This window comes from Saccopteryx bilineata, chromosome 4, assembly GCF_036850765.1.
Source record: "Saccopteryx bilineata isolate mSacBil1 chromosome 4, mSacBil1_pri_phased_curated, whole genome shotgun sequence".
Lineage (NCBI taxonomy): Eukaryota > Metazoa > Chordata > Mammalia > Chiroptera > Emballonuridae > Saccopteryx > Saccopteryx bilineata.
Window position 1 is genome coordinate 23495825 of NC_089493.1, and position 21993 is coordinate 23517817.

At 43.3% G+C, this 21993-nt stretch overlaps 1 protein-coding gene across 13 annotated transcripts in view; it reads right to left on the minus strand.

The window, feature by feature from the left end:
- The window catches only part of NRXN3 (neurexin 3), a 1648091-nt gene that overhangs the window by 1291521 nt on the left and 334577 nt on the right, over positions 1-21993 (minus strand). The gene's annotated exons all lie outside the window — the stretch shown is intronic.

Here is a 21993-nt window from a genome sequence, read left to right on the forward strand (position 1 = left end):
AGAGGGGCACACAGGCACATTCTGAGGCCCTTATAACTTTCTGTTTCTTAATCTAGAGGCAGGTACACCACAAATGTTTGCTTTACTATTCTTGAAACCATATAAACATATTTCTTAACTCTCCCTGTATGTATTCTATAGTTCACAGTAAAATTTTCTATAGAGTAGAAATCAAGATTCTAAATAAGCATGTAATGTCCTATTATCTAAAACACTGACCTGAAAAACAGGTACATATGTCTATATGTATATAAATTATATGAGGCTAGAGAAAAATATGGCAGGACATATAATAGGCTATTAATATGAACTCTTTAGGAGTGAAGTTAGGGGACCAATATAGGTAAAAAGGAGCAGGGGGGAAATCAAGCAAAAATTAAAGAAAAGAGAACACTTCGAAACATATTAATTAAATCATTACAGTTACACATTTACGTAAAATTGTGTATTTAGGCATAAGATGAATTAAGAAATAAAATTTGGAAGAAAAAGAGAGAGTAACAGGAACAGGTAAAAGGAAGGAAGATAATAGATGAAGTTGGAATATCTGTCCCAGAATATTCCCTGTTGCACCGAGCCCTGCGCTTGCAACCCAAGAGCCTTAACCGATGCACATAGGAATGTGTCACAGGCGTATTCCCAGAGACCTTGCCTACAGCACACGCTTTCTTTGATTCCCATCAGCAGGGCAGCCTATCACTCCCATCCATCCCAGCTCTCCCAGACTCTCCACCTTCCCTCTAAATTCTACAAGAGTGAAGCCAGTTCATTGGTATCAGCAGAGTTAAATAGCATCTATATCAATGCCAATAAATCAATATCTAAAACTATCATTAAGGAGAAAACAACGCAAATGAGTTTTTTTTAAATCAACTGGGCTCCACTGCAGCCTGTGAACATTCAACAGCAAAACCATGTTTAGCTGCCAATTTGCGAGCCCACTACCTATCCCCAGAATCCCCTTGCAGGCCCTTGAGTCACCTCCTGCCAGTCATCTCTCTTCTGTCGCCTCTACTGATGCTATAGATCAAACCAGTTGCAGGAAAAGATCCTTCTGATTGAGATTTGGCAGGTCATCAGAGAAACGCAAATTAAAACCACAATGAGATATCACCTCACACCATTCACAATGGCTGTCATCAATGAATCAACAAACGAGTGTTGGCATGGATGTGGAGAAAAGGGAGAACACTTGGGCTGTGTAGGTGGGAATACATACTGGAGCAGCCACTAGGGAAAACAGTATGGAAAGTCCTCAAAAAATTAAAAATGGAACTATCTTAGAACCTGGCAGTTCCTCTTCTGGGAGTATATCTGAAGAAATCCAAAACACTAATTCAAAAGAATATTTGCACCCACATATAGATGCAGTGTTATTTACAATAGCCATGATGTGGAAGTAACCCCAGTGTCCATCAGTAGATGAGTGAATAAAGATATGGTTCATATATAAAATGGAATATTCCTTGCCCATAGAAAAGAATGAAATCTTATCACTTTTGACATCATGGATGGACCTAGAGGGTATTGTGCTGAGTGAAACAGGTCAGTCGGAGAAAGGCAAATACCATATGATTTCACTTAGATGTGGAATGTGAAGAACAAGATAAACAAAGCTGAAATATACTCACACAAATAAACAGACAACAGACTGATGGTGGCCAGAGGGGAAGGGTGTCGGGGGACTGGGTGAAAAAGGTGAAAAGATTAAGAAGTACACATTGGTAGTTACAGAATAGCCATGGGGATGTGAAGCACAGCCTAGGAATATAGGCAATAATACTGTAATCACTATGCATAGTGCCAGGCAGGTACTGGAAATATTGGAGGAACACTCTGTAAAGTATATGATTGTCTAATTATGCTGTATACCTGAAAATAATACAAAATAATAATGAATGTAAACTGTAATTGAAAAATAAAATAAAAAAAAACAAAACAGATCTGGCAGTTCACACCTATGTATCCCCCCAATGAGATGGTGAAGCTATGGAGCCCCACCCACCAGCATATCTTTCTCTGAATGTCGGTCTTCTCCGATGATGTGTTGTCAGAGAGTAGAATGATGTCATAAGAAGTTTTGAAGAAAGATGAAATGGGTTCCACACTGTATTAACTCTGGGACCCTAGTCAATTCTCACGGTTAGCCTCTGGGAGCCCTAACTTACTTGTATATAAAAACAGGGATTCCATTATACACCCTACATAATCCAGAGGACTATTTGAGACTCATGTAAAATAGCCCATGGGAATGTACTTCTCCTGATTATAAAGTTCAGCTCGCCACATTCCCTTATTTGTATGACCCACCTGTGCCAACAAGGTGAAGGTGAATGTGGTCTCAGTGAAGGGAGACACTAGCATGGGGAAGGAAGGTCAGACACCTCTCGGGCCCTGCCTCGTACCCTCTCTGCTCACCTTGCTACTCTGGGATTTCTCCTGCAAACAGCTGGGTTTAAGTTCAGTGCGATAACACTTTACCCCAGCTGCATCATGGACTTCTCATGTTGTGTGCTGTGGCTTCTCTGCCACCAGCATGTGGGCAGCACACAGGCACCTGCAGGGCATATGAGCAGACCTGGATATGTAAGAGAGTTAATGCCCCATGAGGCAACTATTAAGTTCTGGGTCCCAAAGCCCACCTGGGTCCCCATGGAGCATTAGTGTTACAGTTGATATGATCAGTATTCAAAAACATTCCTTCAGATAATCCTTAGCACCAAAACCAGACAGCATGCATGAGTGGTTTTTAACATGTAGAGGACTCCTATTAAAATCCAAAAGCTCATGACTTCCTTTCCAGAAAAAAAAGCACATAAATACAATGTTTTGTATAAAATATCAGGTGGCTCCTCATCCTGTGAAGCCCATTCATGACCTCAGGTCACAACTATACCATCCCCATTGGCCAAATTTAGAGAGATTATAGTAAACAGATATCTGGCCAGATTGTCTCCACCCTTCCCAGGACGAACCACGTTCTCAGCTCATCACAGACATACAGATCACCGTAAATCACGGCACTCAGTTTTAGAGAACCCTATTTGGAAGAACATTATAACATCTAAGTGTCTTTGGGGCTAGGATGGCCCTCAAAAATCTCATATGAAGCCAGATTTTCCCAGAACAACTTCAAGCCCAACATTTAGCCCTGGAATAAATGTGCTGGTCCTCTTTCTCCTTCTCCTATTGCAAACCTACAACATCCTTCTGATACAGAAAGTCAAACCACATTCTCATAGCCCCTACCAACCCAAGGACACTGATAGGTATTCAACAGGCATCATAATTAGATTTATTAATCTAATCTAATTCACTAATCTAAAAACAGGGGTTCCACTATACACCCTACATAACCCAGAGGACTATTTGAGACTCATGTAAAATAGCCCATGGGAATGTACTTCTCCTGATTATAAAGTTCAGCTTGCCACATTCCCTTATTTGTATGACCCACCTGTGCCAACAAGGTGAAGGCGAACGTGGTCTCAGTGAAGGGAGACAAGTAAGTTAGGGCTCCCGGAGGCTAACCGTGAGAATTGACTAGGATCTCAGAGTTAATACAGTGTGGAACCCATTTCGTCTTTCTTCAAAACTTCCTATGACATCATTCTACTCTCTGGCAACACATCATCGGAGAAGACCGACATTCAGAGAAAGATATTAGAAAAGATTCAATTAGCCCTCACTCATTTTTATTCTAACTTATACCCTAATCGTCAGGTCAGGGGAAACTAGCTCAGTTATAACCAGATCCCTGCAGTAATAATCCTGATATCGAGGTCTCTGTATAATATTTCTCCATAAGCTTCCCTGGGCTGGCTTAGGGGAGTAACTGAGTGTCTTAGTTTGAGTTTCTTCAGATGCAGACTTTGGGACCAAGACTGAGATGCAGGAAATTTATGTGTAAGATGATGATGATGTGTGTGTGTAGGGGGACTGATGTAAGGATAAGACAGCAGCCAGTACAGGGTGTGTTATTACACCAGCTGTCACTCAGGGAAAATGTAACTTATACTCACTGAGTAGCCTGACCAGGCGGTGGCTCAGTGGATAGAGCGTCAGACAGGGATGCAGAGGACCCAGGTTCGAAACCCCAAGGTTGCCAGCTTGAGAGCAGGCTCATTTGGTTTGAGCAAAGCTCACCAGCTTGGACCCAAGGTCGCTGGCTTAAGCAGGGGTTACTCAGTCTGCTGAAGGCCCGCGGTCAAGGCACATATGAGAAAGCAATCAATGAACAACAAAGATGTCGCAGCAAAAAACTAATGATTGATGCTTCTCATCTCTCTCCGTTCCTGTCTGTCTGTCCCTATCTATCCCTCTCTCTGACTCTCTCTCTCTGTCTCTGCAAAAAAAAAAAAAAAAAAAAAAAAAACCAAAAAACAAAACAAAAACCAAACACAACAAAAAACTCGCTGAGTAGATTCTGGGACCCACTGGAAAACACCACCAGCCATTTGGTTGAGGGGTGCTGTGGATGGGGGCCAGTAATTCCTCTGCACTTCTGGCCTTTTCAGCACAGGACACAAAGCAGGGTCCAAAAGCAAGAAAGAGCCCCTCGGCAGAGAAATGCATCTGCTGATTGAAGTTGGGCCGGTGGGCACTCCCCTGGTAGAGACAAGGGGTGGGCTCTGACAGCAACTGCCCTCCCATGAAGTACGCTCAGGCGTCAAGACTTTGCTTAAGAATTCGGAATGATGAGCCTGATGGAAACTTTGAGCAGAAGAGAGTGCATGGATTCAAACCATAAAATAAAAACTCATTTAGAAATAGCAGAAATCACAGCTAAGCTCAAGCCCCCATCAGTAGCACACCACTATAGTTAGCATTTAGTTAGCTCCTACCGAAGGCAAAATCAGATCCTTTTCTTGTTTAACCATCCATGCTGTCCTATAAAAAAGCATTAATACCCATCCCTCTTTTTTCACAGATTTGGAAAATGATGTTCCTCAAAGTTCGAGTTGCCTTATCCAATATCATAGTCAGTCAAACATGGATACAGCATTCACATGTCTAGCCCTACCCTCTTTCTACTATATCGCTTTATCCTTTGGACTTCTAAGTGGCTTCTTCCCCTCCCTTTTCTCACAGGCAGTATTGACTGCCCCTTGTCCATGCCAGCCACTGAAGTAAGCACTAGCATGCTAAGCTTCAAAAAGACCATGGGATGTGGGTGCTATCATGACCCCCTCCCCATACATTCAAAATAACTAAATCTTAGACAACTTTAGTAACTTCCTAAAATCATAAATGAGTAAAATGACAAAGCTGAGACCAGAAATCAGGTCTTTCTAACAACAAAACTCCAGCTTTTGATCATGACACTATTTTGCTGCATAACCCTAAAAGTAACACAGGTGTGAGCGGACGACTGCCTGCTATGGACGCTGCCAGAATCAGTCTGTCATATAATCCAGAGTGAAACTAAGCCCCAAATTCAACAGCTCTTTTCCCTCCTCCTGCCCACCCTCCCCCAGAATTCTGCCCAGTAGCCCTTAGAGAAGCGAGCATCAGATACCTTCACCTGGGGCAGCAGCAGGGTAGCTCAGCAGGGAGTCTCTCTCTACTTCAGGGGAGAAGGAGGAGATTTTCTTTTTTTCAATTAAAAGGCAAATTCACGGAACTGGCTCTCATTTCCTTGCATTACTGTTCTAATCTGCTCATTATACTCAATTATTAAATGTGCTCTATTATGATTAGATGTTCTTTACTTATAACAAAGGAACAATCAGGTCTGCCCTCGTCGCATTCATGTGTATACATACACATATGAGGAAGGGGAAGGAAAACTAATTTTTAAAATAAAAACTATTGTTAATGTACAAACAACCATTATCATTAAAAGTACACATAATTGCCTACAAGAAAAAAAAAACACACTGCATGAATACAGATTGGAGAGTGCCTGAGTGTGGTGAATATCAAAGAAAAGGAAAGGAGAATATCGAAGGGTCCTAGTGAAATACAGAAATGTTACCTTTAAGAAAGAAAACTGCAATCCCAGAAATGCTGAAGAGGAATGAGGCATTGAGATCATCTCGGAAACCAACACCAGAATCTGGTTTAGAACTTTACATATTAAAGAGAAAGAAAACAAAAAAAAGGGGGCTCTGAAGGATGCCATGACAACAATTTAAACAAAACAGGGTCCAGAAATGGAGATTAAAGAAGTAACAATGGCCACACGGGGCTAGCTGCTTCGCCCCACCTTTGCTCCCGACCCCCTTAGGGAGAGAGCAGTGCTCCTGGGCTGAGCAACCACTCAAATGCACGTTTCACTCTCACCTCACTTTCCTAATACGATGATGACACTCTCTAAAATCTCACCTGGTGAAGGGTACATTTGTACGGAACTCAAAGTGGCGGCACGGATCCCGACAGGGGGGACTGACCTTTTCTTCCAGCGGTCAGCATTCACCTGTAGTCATTATTATAGGTGAACATTTCTTTCCAGTTATCTCAGTTTTGATAGAAAAACACCATTGTAAATGTAAAAGCCTCCTCAACAGATTTCATGTTATTGCAAAAAGAGGAGATCAGCTCCGTGGTGTTCCATTAGCCATCTCCGAGTGTGGAAATAACTAAAGACTGTCTAGAAGTCATTTGGTTTACACCAGAATTTCCACAAGTGGGGCAAATAGGCTACAGAAACTATCTTGAAAACTTTTTAAACCCATGGCAGCCCAAATCTACCCTTACATGGAAAAAAAGGCTGGATTTATTTTCCAAATCTGCATCAATTTGGCATAGATGTATTAAGCTTGCATCTACTTAGCACCTCCTGTGTGTCAGGAACTCTGCTCAGTGCTGTAGATGCAAATGCTGTACTGAGAAAATGTGGAGACATATTGAAGAAAGCAAGTGCAGGAACAAATCATCATAATCAATACTCTGATTGCAACAGTAGCTATATGCTCAGGGTTTTATATCAACAGAAGGGAGACTAACTGACTCAGTGTGATAAGGGATACAAAGAGTGGAAGAAACATTGGAGGGAGGACTTGCAGGAGAGAGGATGCTGAGCTATTTCTTAAGGGATGAGCAAATACAGAAAGGCCAATATTGGTGGAGGGAAACACACAATCAATCCATAAATTTGAGACATGATATATTTAATAGCAAAAACTTGATGCTGCTGCTGGATTAAATAAATAAATAAATAAATAAATAAATAAATAAAGTAAGGATTGGTGAGACAAGAGGCTAGAAAATTTGGTAGTCATATTATGGAGGATTTTATGAAGAAAATTGGACATTATCCCATAGCCAATGGGAAGGTAACAAGAGTTTGAATCAGGTCTGCTTTGCATTTCACATAATGAATGTGGGAGGATAGACAACTTATGGGGGATTGGAATTGAAGAGAACAGGACTGGGATAGAAAGTATCAGAGGCTGATGCAGTGGGGTAGCCAACTGCGTATATATGAACACAGGCGGGGTAGTAGGGATAGAGAGGAGAGGATAGCATTGGGAACCACTGGGGAAGAAATAGTAAGTAGAGCATGGTTATCTGCAAGAGATGTGAAGTGGCAGGGTGGTGTTTCTGGATTAGCTAGCTAGATGACAGGGGACTCACATTCGGAAACAGCAAATATTGGAGGAACAGTAAGTTCCGTGAGAGGGTATACCATTGACCTAATTAAAGATTCATGAGATCTGAAAAAATAGAGGATTCAGATTTCAACAATTTGGGTAGTGAAGATTTAGATCAGGGGTAGTCAACCTTTTTATCCCTACCACCCACTTTTGTATCTCTGTTACTAGTAAAATTTTCTAACCGCCCACCGGTTCCACAGTAATGGTGATTTATAAAGTAGGGAAGTGACTTTACTTTATAAAATTTATAAAGCAGAGTTATAGCAAGTTAAAGCATATAATAATAATTACTTACCAAGTACTTTATGTCAGATTTTCCCCAAGTTTGGTGGAATAAATCTTTATAAAACAACTTACTATAGTTAAATCTATCTTTTTACTTATACTTTGGTTGCTCTGCTACCGCCCACCATGAAAGCTGGAACACCCACTAGTGGGCGGTAGGGACCAGGATGACTACCACTGATTTAGATAAAAGCAAAAGAAAGAAAGAAGAAAGCAAAGAGAAGCAAGGTGGGAGTTAATGGGCTATGCAGTCAAGGGAGGGGTACTTGGTAGGTAGGGCAGGAGGAAAGGCAACTCTAGGCTGATAGGATGGAGCCAAGCAGAGAGGAAGAGGCTAAAGATCACTGGGTTGGGGTGGGGAGACAAAAGAAAAGGACAAGACTTGAATCAGAGAGAGAACCTCTAATCCTGATGAAAAGAACAAGAGAATGAATCAGAAGGAAAGTTTGTAAGCAAAAGAGGGCTGGGAAATGGAAGGCGATACCGCAGAACAGCATCAGTTTTCTCCAGAATTTAGAAGTCCGGTGTTGCAACGATATTGAGGGCAGCAGTTTGGAACCATCATTAAAGGATAGGGGATGGAGAGGTCTCCACAAGGTAGAACTGGGGAATGAAAATGCTGAGAGTCCCGCTGAGTTGAAGGTAGCCCTTACCATCCCACAGGGTTATAATGAAGACACACAGTGAGTTGGATGCATGGAAAAGCCTGTTTTAGGAAGACTATAACTACAGAATACAGAACCATTTCCATGCTCATGAGCTCTTCCTATTCTCATGGTATCTCCATGCCTTTTGCTATAGCTACTCTGGCCACTTTCCAAGCCCTGGCAATGACAAATATTTGCTATCACTGTTAACTAGGAGCAGGGGGAAGCAAATAGTATCCTAGGAAGAGCTGAGGTTGATCATTTATAATGGGATGTTTTTAGGCCACCCCCAAAGGGAAGAGGGAGAACTCTTCATTTTAGCCTCCTCAGCTAGTATAAGGAAATTCTATATTTCCACATATAGAAAACCTTCTCCCAAAAGGTTCACCATCTTGAAAAGAAGCATAAAATAGAGTCCCCTTGTGTCCATAGTTTTCCTAAGGATAGAAAGACAGTAACCATTTTGAGAATCAGAGGTGGATTAAGGTCGGTGGAGGCCCGTAGCGCAGAAGAAAATATTGGGCCCCTTAAAACAAGAAGAGAGAGACAGGGAAAAGTGTAAAGCTGAGGTTTTGCAGGGCCCTTCAGAAGTCGGGGCCCAGTGCACCCGCCGTTAAACCCACCTCTGCCTCTGGTCTTTATCTACCACCTAATGGAGCTCCTCTCAATCTCATGGGAAGATCCAAATACCATGTCAGACTCTACCAGGCCTACAGGAGGCACTGGCACAAACATAAAAAGACATGGCACTCTGCTTCAGTTGGCACCTGTGCAGATGGATACCAGGAAGTATCTGAGCTCTATGATGAGCTGGTTTATAAAAATCAAACAGAGCATCCATGCCCCTGGGTAAACCCTGAATTCCCTCTCAAGTCAAGGTTATGAGAAAATGTGTGGTTCAGGAACACTTTTCTGCTTCTACCCTTCCATCAGGCAGTCTTAGTTTTAGAGCTGATCATTGTGGTGTGCAAATACCCAGCCTGAGATACCTGATCTTATGATTATAGCAATTGGATACTGAGAAGAAAATTGACATGAAATAGGGGTAGAAAATAAATCTCACTCTGATCTTTTGAATCTGGGACACATCTGGGATGTATGGGAACAGCCATCTGGATCTGCTCCTAGGCATGGGCCAAAGGGCAGGCCAGCTCTGACATTTGGCTAATCTCCGTAGGCTCCTGCCCTGAGCTTCCTCGCCCAAAGGGCTCAGGACATCTATGACTATGAGAAGGGGTCAGCTCAGATTTGTGTGTGGTGGCGAGAAATGAGGCAAAAAAAGAAAAAAAAGAAAGAAAAAAGACAGATGGCAAAAATTAAAGGCATTTCATGAAAATGAGGGTAAAACATCAAATCTAGAAAATAAGTGGAAGTAAGGTGACCCAAAGGCTCCAGAATGAGAGACCCTCCCCACTCCCTGAGAAAAAAAAGGACCATTTGGATGTGCCTTAGTAAAACTGCATTTGAAAGTAGCTAATTAGAAGACAAAAGGTGTAGGGAGGGCAGGGGTGGGGAGAGTGTACCACCTTGTCCCCAAAAAGGATTTAACAGGGACTGAAAGTTAGTTAATGTGGCTTTGGGTTTTAAAACCAAATAGAGTAAAACTTGAAAATTTGGGAACAATCTATTGCCACAAGTGGGTATATTATATTTCACCAGTTAAATCTGGGCAGAGTTTACTAATTATGCTAATGTTTGCTCTGGCACCAGGATGACTTCCAGTTGGATTCTAAACCCAGTGCTCCAGGGACACCTGGACTGCTTCCTACCCACATGTGATTACCTCCATGGGGCATGACTAGGATAAGACACCTCAGCCACCGGCAGGGTCATCCACCACTGATGGGTCCCCTGGAGTGTCCAACTCAGAAGATAGCACTTTCCATGCCAACCCCTCCCTGTCCTCCATCACCTGAAAACGAACCTCCCTAAGTGCCTTGACAGCCAAAAATGCAACTCCGCCAAGGAAAAATGGAGATAAAAAGGCTCTGAGTGAATTTTCTTCTCCTAAAAGGGGCTAATTCCCACCGCCAGTTACAGATAAAAAGGAAACTCGACACTTCTATCCATGGTGCTGAAAACTCTCAGGTGAGCATACTGGGCCTGTACAAAAGACAGGACAGGACCAACGGCCCCAGTGGCTGGAACACATGGTTGTTTATCGGGTCACATGCAAAACATCACAGCTTTCTTATTTCCTTCATCTTCCTGATTACACAAGCCATGGTTTTTCTATGAATATGTTGAATTTTGGTTATGCTGTAAATTCCTATGTGAGTTTTAGGAAACAACAGATTTGGAGTAAGGTACAGTGCACTTGTATAATCCCTTATTCACTCAGTAACCATTATTAACCTACTCGCCCAGCATAGAATTATGCTAGATGCTGAGTATTCAGTGCAGGGCACAGCGAAGCCCCTGCCTGTGTGATTCCTCACCCAGTCTGGAGCGTGCTGTCCTCTATAAAAGTCGTCCAAGGAAAGACAGTGTGGCTGCAAGGTACTATGTTGATAGGGGATGGGATGGCCCAGCATGGGAGGCTGGCAATGCTACAATAGGAACACTACACAGTGATTCTGATGAAAGAGCTTATGTTTTGTTTGTTGTTGTTTTTTTTTTTTACAGCAGAAGAGAGTCTACTCCAAGGGTTAGAACACATTGTAACCCAGGGCCCAGAGCTACAGGAGCACATAGCTGAGTGAAGGATAGTGAACTGGAGAAGCAGCCTCTACTGATTAGAGCTACAAAGATAAAACAAGCAGCAGAATCAAAGGACTTCTGTGGGGAGGGGGAAGAGGATGCTGCGAAGCTAGGTTTCAAGTTGCTGCAGGAAAATAATTGCGACCTGATATTGAAGGGGTGCCTGAGACCCAGAAAGGAAGAAAAAAGACCTGAGTTCTCTAATAATTAATAAAATTAAAGAACTTGTTTCTACTAATATTTTCTTTCCTTAGCTTGCCACAGTCACCACCACTTACACTCAGCCCAAGGAATTTGAATTTGCAACTCTTATTTTATGCCATTTTCTAGAAACCCATGCAACACCTCACTTCCCACACTGGCAAGCAGTTCTCCTTTCAGCCTAATAGAAGTGATACCTGCTGCAACTTGTAGCGATTTCCCCTTGCTGGGTGAGAGGAGGCTTTGGTGCTAAACAGACGTGTACGCTCAAGGACTCTACACTTTTCGCCCTGGTACCTTTTGTCAGGCTTTATGATGAGGTCACCCTCCTGATGCCCATCTGTCACAGTATTTTAGCTCTGCTGACAGTAACAGGAACAGCACCACATTGTGAGTCAAGGGCCATTATTATTAATACCACTTTTGTGATGCGTAGACCTCAGTTTCTTCCTGTGTAAAAGATATCCCTTCCTGAGAAGGAATATGATTGACAACTCCTTAGCATTGTGCTTGCTCTCCAGGATGAGGAAGTGTCTCACTCATCTTGGGTGCAAAATTTAAAGGGGGCACTCCCCTGGCTGGTTGGCTCAGCATTAGAGCATTGGCCCAGTGTGTAGAAGTCCCAGGTTCAATCCCCAGTCAGGACACACAGGAGAAGTGCTCATCTGCTTCTCCACCCTTCCCCCTCTCCTTCTTCTTTATCTCTCTCTTCCCCTCCTGCAGTCAAGGTTCCATTGGAGCAAAGTTGGCCCGGGCACTGAGAACAACTTCATGGTCTCTGTCTCAGGTGCTAGAATGGCTCCAGCCACAAGGGAGCAATGCCCCAGATGGGCAGAGCATTGCCTCCTAGTGGGTATGCCAGGTGATTCCTGGTCAGGTGCATGTGGGAGTCTAACTGCCTCCCTGCTTCTAACTTCGGAAAAATACAAAAAAAAAATTTTAAAGGGGGCACCTAAAATACTTTAGTAGTTAATATAAGTAATACCTTAATGCAATATCTTTTTTTATTTTAGGTGAGAGTGGGGGAGATAGTGAGGCAGACTCCCACATGTGCCCCGACTGGGATCTACCTGGCAACCCCATCTAGGGCTGATGCTCACTCACTGAGCTCTTTTTAGTGCCTGAGGATGCTGCATTCCAATGGAGCTATCCTCAGCACCCAGGGCCAACCTTGAACCAATTGAGCCACTGGCTGTGGGAGAAGAAGGGGAAAAGGCAAAGAGAAAGGGTGGAGAAGCAGATGGTCACTTCTCCTGTGTGTCCTGACTGGGAATCAAACCTGGGACTTCCACATGCTGGGCCAACACTCTATCCACTGAGCCACTGGACAGTGCTTTAATGTAATATCTTAAAAAATAAAAATGAATACAAAAATCCCATGAGGAATAAAATATTAAAATTTCAAATAAAGACAGGATCAAACACTGTCCTTGCAGGACCCTCCCTTACTCATCTCCCTCTAAAATATACTGTAGCCCTGGCCGGTTGGCTCAGCGGTAGAGCGTCGGCCTAGCGTGCGGAGGACCCGGGTTCGATTCCCGGCCAGGGCACACAGGAGAAGCGCCCATTTGCTTCTCCACCCCTCCGCTGTGCTTTCCTCTCTGTCTCTCTCTTCCCCTCCCGCAGCCAAGGTTCCATTGGAGCAAAGATGGCCCGGGCGCTGGGGATGGCTCTGTGGCCTCTGCCTCAGGCGCTAGAGTGGCTCTGGTCGCAACATGGCGACACCCAGGATGGGCAGAGCATCGCCCCCTGGTGGGCAGAGCGTCGCCCCTGGTGGGCATGCCGGGTGGATCCCGGTCGGGCGCATGTGGGAGTCTGTCTGACTGTCTCTCCCTGTTTCCAGCTTCAGAAAAGTGAAAAAAATAAATAAATAAATAAATAAAATATACTGTATTTCCCCATGTATGAGATGTACCGTTTTTCAAAAAATTTGGAGTCTAAAAACTGGGTGTGTCTTATACAGTGGTTATAGATTATTTTACTTGCATTTCCCGTGTTTTTGCGCTTGTTTTTGTGTTCACTGTTGAAGACAGTAATTTGTCATCAGATTCAGATGAGGACAAGCTACTGGATGGGAGTTTTGACAGTGATGAGGAGTTGTATAAATTTTATGATGAATAAAAAGTTCAATAACTTTATGTAATACATTTTTCCCCCAAATTTTGGGCCCCAATATTAAGGTGCGTCTTATACATAGGGAAATATGGTAGGTCCTATGAGTGAGGTCTTTTCTGCCTGCAGGATTCCTCGATCCTCACAGAATCAATTTAAACTAATTCCGTGGCCACTTAGCTCACTACCTACATCCTGGAGTCTATCACAAGTTTAATCTAGAAACGAAGTTCATTTCTCACACTAGATAGGATGCTTGGGGTCAAACATGCCTGGCTCTCTGACTTAACTGACTCTACCCTTATCTGTAAAAGGCAGGGAATGGTCTCCTGTCCTCACAGGGTTGTGGGGAAGACCCAATGAAACGGCAATCCAGACTACATCCCACGTCGTGGCTAGTGACCTGGAAAAGTTGGGTGATTGTGTACAGAGTGTGGAGACAAAGCAATTTTCTAGAAAAAAAAAAAAAGAATTGACACAAAATATGTTATTCCACTAAAGGGAGATTGTCGCATAACCTCTATCTAGGAAGGCAAGAAAACCAAGCACTCCTTCTGCCGCTGGGCCAGCAGCAAGGCAGAGCGAAATAACAGGCAGAGGGTGATAAGATGAAAAGCTCTCTCTCTCAGTTCAATTTGGGTTGCCTTTCTGCCACTAACTCCGTCAAACTCACAGAAGAATTAAATATATATATTCTATAACCAGGAATGTTTTGAAAAGCAAAAGGAGATATAAAAGAAAGTGAATTGAGTTTAATATTTATACAGAGCAGTTCAAATTAAATTAACACACTCGCGAGTGTGCTAAGCGACAGACAGCTGTCTGCTTTTCTTCTTCTTATCCTTCGCCTACCAATTACTGCACCGCAGAGCTGTGTTTTTCCTTTTCATCTTTAATTCTCCTTGATATCTTTTTATTTCACAGAGAAGGGGGAAAATCAGTAAATGACAATCTTTTTAAGGGAGAAAATAAATATCAGAAGCCATTTCTTCCAAATAAGAGAGATGTGCTCCTAGTCAGTGACAAATAAATCCACTATCAACAAGGTCACTATCAAGCCTAGCATCTATATTAGTTCAGCACAGACAAAATTCTTTAATGCCTGCTATTGTGTTTAATTCTATTTATCCCCCAGCTAGCCAAATAAAGGTATGAACCCCATTTTTTCAGATCATAGGAATTGGAACTTAGTTCGACAAGGCAAGGCTCTAGAAAACAATGCAGAAAAGGCGTAGGGAGGTGTGAAAGGGCAGATTTTGTTTTCTGAAATTATTCTCAGTTCCTTTAAGAAGTGAGTCGCTAGAATCTTCTTGTCACTGAACTCTGGAAGTCATGCTCTTAAACAAGCAGTTTCTCTCTGGCCCTAGAAGGTCCCTTGAATTCTGTTTCTCATGACCACCTGACCACATCCATCCACACTGTCCTGCACAGCTGCTCCTCTGTTTGGTCCTCCCAGAGATGGAATGGTTCCCTACAGCCAGGACTAAAAATAAGAAGTTCCTTTGGGGTATTTCTAGATGATAGCAGCAAAAGCCGCCACCTGACTTGTGTATTCAGGAAATAGAGAACAAAACAGGGAACACAAAACTCCTTTCCTTCTACAACCTCCATGCAATGCTGCTCTATCCCACTTCTACAAAACAGAAATAATCATAATTCTTATCTACCTCTTAGGATTATTGTAAGTAGTAAATAAGATACTGAGGACCAAAACGTGTTCACCCCAGTGCCTGGTGTACAGTAAGCATTCAGTAAATGTCAGTTACTCTTTTACCTGATAAGGCAGAAATGTTCCATTTTAATTGCTAAGGAAACGAAGACCCCCAGAAATTAAGAACCCAAGGTCACAACCTGAGTGGCATAAAAGTAAGTAAACACTCAGCCCAGCGCTTAGGATATAGGAAAGTTCAAAGTGAATAATAATATTATTCCTTGTATTGCTGATGTTCTGAGATCACACTGGAATTCAGTTTCTTGTGACTCCAAAACCCTGTATCATAGAATCATTTGCATCACGGTGACATAAGAAGAGCCAGGCCTGCTGGTTGCGGTGCTGTGTGTGCGGATCTGAAGTCCGAGGCCGAGGGGCATCTTCAAAGTCAAGAGAGGGACCGCCGAGCGTGTTCAGACAGCCACTTGATGTCATTCTGCACGGCAGATGTCCACAGTGGCCTGGCGTGCTTTCTGGTCGTATCAGCTGGTTTTGCTGCTGTTGAGCTGTGACATTCCCTACGACACTCATCTGCAAACTCATCTACCAAATGCAGCTGCTTAGGGTTTGCAACTAAGCATAATTCAGCAGCAATCTGGGCTTCCCGTGGCTTTCACTTTCTGGCCAGGCTCCCCTTCGGTTCCTCTAAGCCCACAATTACGTGGCCTGCGTTCCAGGAACACAAAGAAGAAAGCCTGGGAGGCCGGAAGTCTCTTACCAGGCCCCCTTCGGTCAGCAATTCAGGAACACATTGGATTCTGTCACTTAACCCGAACTGGAAGGGAAGTCTGAGGTCCTGTCACCTAGCCCCCTTACTTAAAAATAAATGAAGAACCCAGGATCTAGAGAAATTAAGAAATAAAGGTCACTCTGCTAATGAGTACAACCAGGAAAGCTCACGACATCAGCACTATCTCGATTTCCATTGGTTGCCAGCTAATCTCTCCTCCAGTATTAATTGATAATTACAGAGTAAGCTGATAAAGGGATTAAGGTTAGACCCCTCTCAGGAGTATTTTAATTTAGAGGGATTTGAATTCCCAGCCGGATGAAGTGATTATGGTGGAAGGTCAGGCAGAGGGGCGAGGTGCTGGGTCACCGGCCATGCCTTTCTAGCCCTCATCGCTCTCCACAGAAGGCAGGACACAGGGAGGGCTGGGTCTCTAGGAGGAGGGTCCCTGCCCTTACCTAGGGGACATGAAAGGTGTCCCTCATCGTGCTGTCATTTCCTTGATGACACAAACAAAAGAGAGAGTCAAGCTCAGTGAGTAACTTTAACACCTAACTGACCAGTGTGCTCAGCACCTAGGCACGGGGGCCAACGCTGAGATTCATGGTTCCCTTCATCCTACATCCTCTGATGCAGCCCAGCTGTCCCCTGACCCATACCAACAGTGTACAAATGAGGGTCCAGCTTGGAGACCAGGGAGGAAGCCTGTTTGGGTCTCTCGCCCTCAGATGTTGAAAGCTGGACACACGGCCCCCAGACTATTCACACAACTCCTACCTGTGCAACGGGCTCTCTCCATTTTCTAAGCGTCCCGAGAACTCAAATTTGTATGGAAAGAGAGAAACAGGTTGATTTTCCTATTAATATCCAGAGGTTCTCAGAAACAGGTGGAAGCTGGCCAACCACAGAGAGGACTGTCAGAGGAGAGCAGATACAATGCAGATAGAACACTTGCGCTAGGAGGGTTATGCCAGAGAGATGAGCTACCAGGAGAATGGGGGGGGGGGGGAGGAGAGGGCACACATATTGGAAACACCATTTCCTCTTTTTTTTAGTTGAATTTATTGGGGTGACATTGGTCTACAAAACCATACAGGTTTCAACTGTCCCTCTTCAGACAAACACACCCAGGCCCCCAGACCTTCACTCTGTCTGTTTTCATGATTCTCCCCTCTCTTATCCCTGCAAATTTATATGATCTGATTCATTTTGATAACTTTTTTAACCACTTTCCCTAGGTTCAGATGAGGTCCAAGTAATGGATCTTACTGAGAAAAACAGAATTAGTACAGTCTCCCAAGCATGGACACCTTGGAATCGAATAAAAGAACATGACAAGGAACCAAGAAGCAGCTAAGAAAACACATCTGGGATCTGACCTGTTCTCCAGGTGGGCCTCGGTAGCAGCACAAGACAACATCAACAGCAACAACAAGCAGGGCACTGGAAGCCGATTTACTCTGCCATGCCAGGGATTTATGTGAGATAGCAGATAGAGCATTTGAACACGAAGTTTATTGGACAAAAGAATTTGTTGCTGAGAGGCTGCAGATATATTTTTCTAAATATCTTTGAATATAGGTTAGATTCTTGTCTGGCTCATGAGATTTCAGAATGATGTTTTTTAACTCAAAGGTAAAAGAGGAAATCCTTGAGGGCTAGTCTGGGGACCTGCATAAAAATCACCTGAGGAGGTTGTTGCGAATGAATATCCCTAAGATTCTGATTCAGTGGGTCTTGAGTGGACCCACTCAACCCAGGGACCAGTTTTTTAATAAGCTCTCCAGGCATTCTGTCACACGGCTAGGCTTGAGAATTACTGGGTTAGAAAGGTGATCCCAAGGAAACTCTCTGGGAACTTGGACCCATTCAGGGATTCTGTTACTGGACAAACATACCCTATAATGTAACTCGCAAACACACAACATCAAATGCAATATAGAGATTTCCCCCCCACACTCTGGTATATCCTACAAAAGCAAAGCCCACATACAGTAGAAACACATACATATTCAGTAAACATAAAGTAACATACATGACTTCTGAGAACAGTGCAACGATTCTGTAATGCCTACCACTTCTCATCTGAAGAACTGTGTCGTGAGCATACATTATAAACACCACCACCACCATCTTCATTATCATCACAATCATCTTCTGAAAGTACCAAAACCTGTGAATTATTTACTTTTTCCCCACGATTGGACCATGCTTTCCAGTGGACAGAAGCACTGAAACGGAAAGGCCATTGGCTTGGTTGTGGCTTCTCTACTGATCCTGGGCTGTGCAGGAAGCTGATCCACATTAGACTCTTGATTACAGTCTGATCTGGGGTCGGGGGCATGCCCACCTTTCCCTTCTCCTTGATGTTCCCCCACAGGCATATGTCTCTGGTCCCCATGAGACTTGCAACCACGGGAGCTGTGGGCAACAGCAGCTTGTCCAGGGATGACCCCCTGAACCTGTCCTCAAGGCCCCCTTCTCTCTGAGTTCGCAGTGAGCTGACAGCACCCCGACCTTAGCTCACTTCTTTCCTATAATAGAGGGGTCGGGAACCTTTTTGGCTGAGAGAGCCATGAACGCCACATACTTTAAAATGTAATTCTGTGAGACCATACAACGAACTGTGTACGTTACGCATTATCCAATAAAAATTTGGTGTTGTCCCGGAGGACAGCTGTGATTGGCTCCAGCCACCTGCAACCATGAACATGAGTGGTAGGAAATGAATGGATTGTAATACATGAAAATGTTTTATATTTTTAACGTTATTATTGTTATTTTTTATTAAAGATTTGTCTGCGAGCCAGATGTAGCCATCAAAAGAGCCACATCTGGCTCGCGAGCCATAGGTTCCCGACCCCTGCTATAATGTTTCCAGAGATCCGAAGCAGAGTGCTGTCTAGGCTCTTCTGTTGCTTCTTCTGTCCTAAGCACTTCCTTGTTTCACTGCCCCGAGCTTTAATACATGTACTCTCAAAATTTAAAAAAAAAATTACAAACATAAATTAAGTCTGATCTACTGATCATCCTCTCTTACATTTCTTACTAACCATTCCTGGGCACTGTGGTCTTACCACAGCTAGAGTTCAGATTTGAATTAAGGGGTAGAAAGTTTTTGCCTAGATTTGGGCTTAAGCCTTATGCTCCAACCAATTTATTGGAAAATTGTTGGGAGTTGGGAGCAGTACAGTGGATAACAAAGTAGTATATCATTTCTCTTTTTGACATTATTTCTTGAGTTTACAACAACCTTCAGGACCTCCCAGATAGGAGAGAGAGCTCAATCCAGGCAAATCCAAGGCATTTCCGCAGGCACTACATAGCCTGCAAAATACCAACCGATCCTTCAGAGAAGTCCAGAAAGAATCAGGAAGCACGGGAAGGTGCCACGTCTTCAAAAAGTTTGGATCAGAGTTGTGTCCACTATTTTGGGATGTGATTAGTGCTTCTCATTGACTATAGGTATATGATTTATCAGCCACTCACACAAAATAATAAGATGACATTGTCAGTTTTTATTTATTTAAAAATTAATTTGGTTCCAAATAACATAAGCCAAGATAAAAGAAAAACTATAGATTTACATTCCTTTCAAGAATTAAAATTTTGGGAGTTCAAGCGTGGCTGGACCCAGGACCTTAAGGAATACCATTAGGGTTTGAACTCTTTTTCTTCCTCTGTATCTCAGACAAGCTCTTTTCTCTCTAATTAGTATGAATGGTTCTGACTAGCAGTGTCAGCCTTGCATTCACATGTGTAAGAACTCAAGTGGACACAAAGCACCTTCTCTGATGACTCTAGTTAAGGAAACATAAACAATCCAAAGCTAAAAACAGAAGAATAAACTATTCTGATTGATCAGGCCTAGATTATGAGCCCAACCTTACAAGTGGAGGTAAGCTGGAGTGGAGATCATTCCTACCTCCATTAGAAAAATGTGGGTATTAATTACTCTTACAGAGAACAAATTCAATTGCCCAAATAAAGGGAAAAGATGACAGTCAGGCAACACAAAGATGTCTACTACTGTAATAAAGCCAGGAGGAGTTCTCATTACAGCCCAGTGTTTCTGATAATAGACTCATGGAAAAGGCTAAGAGAAATCAATCAAGATGAGTTCTGTTGACAATTATTTATCTGGCATCATAGTAAAATATGAAGAATAGACACACCTGGATTTAAATCCTAACTCTGACATAACGTGGCTATGTAACATTGATCAAGTTACTTAGCCTCTTTTGTTTTCAGATTTTTTTTTGTTAATTCATAAAATAAATTTAGAAATAATCTAATTTATGGGGTTGTTGATTAAATGAGATAGTGTACATTCTAAAAGTACAGTACCTGTGAGAGAGCCTCTTACCCAGTTTCATCATTGGGTTATCTTACAATGTGAACCACACGACGTAATTAAAGTTCTTACAAAAGTATATGATTCATCTCCCCCCAAACAATCTTGGAGTGCTTTACCCTACCCAAAAGCTTACATCCACCTCCCCAAAATAATGAATATAAGAGCCTCTAAAATGTTGTTCATTTCCCATCCCAGGAGTTCAGGTAGAGTATTCCTTCTGTATAGCATTGGTTTAATTAGCTCTCTGTTTATATGACTTTCAAGAAAAGAAAATCTTCTTCCATTACTGTCTTCTGATGACAAATATCTAAATGCTCCCATGAAGTTTAATAGTTGTGGGTTTTTTTGGGGGGGAGGGTGGTGAGCAGGGGGGCTGGAGTAAATGTCCTTTGTAGAGTATCATATGCCAAACTAAACTAAATATGCAGAGAGATGGGCCCGAGAGAGCGAGAACAATCATTTTCTAATTGGCCTGTGCCTTTCCTGTGGACAGGACTAAATACCAGAAGGGGAAGAAAGCAATGAGGGTGGAAAGAATGAGGAGGGAAGAGGGGAAAAGATGGAGGGTTCAGGAGAGCAGGTCATGGGTCTCCCATTCATTATTCCACTTAGACTTTAATTACATTGATTGATTTGCATTTGCCACTGATAGGAAAATGAGACTCTTTTCCCCTCCAGCCTTGTTTAGCCTCCAAACAGTAAAGTAAAACAATGTCACTCAGAAACTATAAATCTGGCTGGTGAGAGAGCCCCATTGACAGCTTCCATGCGGTGCCATTAAAAATGGGAAACAGATGAACTTCTCAGCACCATCATTTTAATGTCTGTGTCTCCTCTGCCCCCTGCGGTCCCTACAGCCCCTAATCTCCGCCGTGGTGCTGGGTAGTACGCGGCCTCCTTCCCTCATGAAGGGCACCAGTTGGACAACCGTCCACATCCAGTAATCATCCTCAACCTCTTCCTTTTCAAACTAATATCAAAAAACATGAGGATAATTAAGTCTTAACATAATTTTGTGAGTAAACAGGAAATAAGTTATCTGTATTTTATAAATAAGGAGACTGAGGCTTCCAAGTAAGTTAAATGACTTGGCCCAGCTTTTTTTTTTTTTTTTTTTTTTTTTTTTTTTTTCATTTTTCTGAAGCTGGAAACAGGGAGAGACAGTCAGACAGACTCCCGCATGCGCCCGACCGGGATCCACCCGGCACGCCCACCAGGGGCGACGCTCTGCCCACCAGGGGGCGATGCTCTGCCCATCCTGGGTGTCGCCATGTTGCGACCAGAGCCACTCTAGCGCCTGGGGCAGAGGCCACAGAGCCATCCCCAGCGCCCGGGCCATCTTTGCTCCAATGGAGCCTTGGCTGCGGGAGGGGAAGAGAGAGACAGAGAGGAAAGCGCGGCGGAGGGGTGGAAAAGCAAATGGGCGCTTCTCCTGTGTGCCCTGGCCGGGTTGGCCCAGCTTTTAAGTGGTGAGATCCTGATTTAAACTTCTGCCATGTTTTCTGTGTCTTCACGCATGCATCGCCTTTGACATTCGTTTGCCTTCTCCCGATTCTCGTTGTACTGTTGATATTTGGCTCTGCTGACTAATGAGTTTGCCGCCCACTGACCTAGGAAACTCCCCTTCCTTCTCTGAGGCACTGAACAAGTGT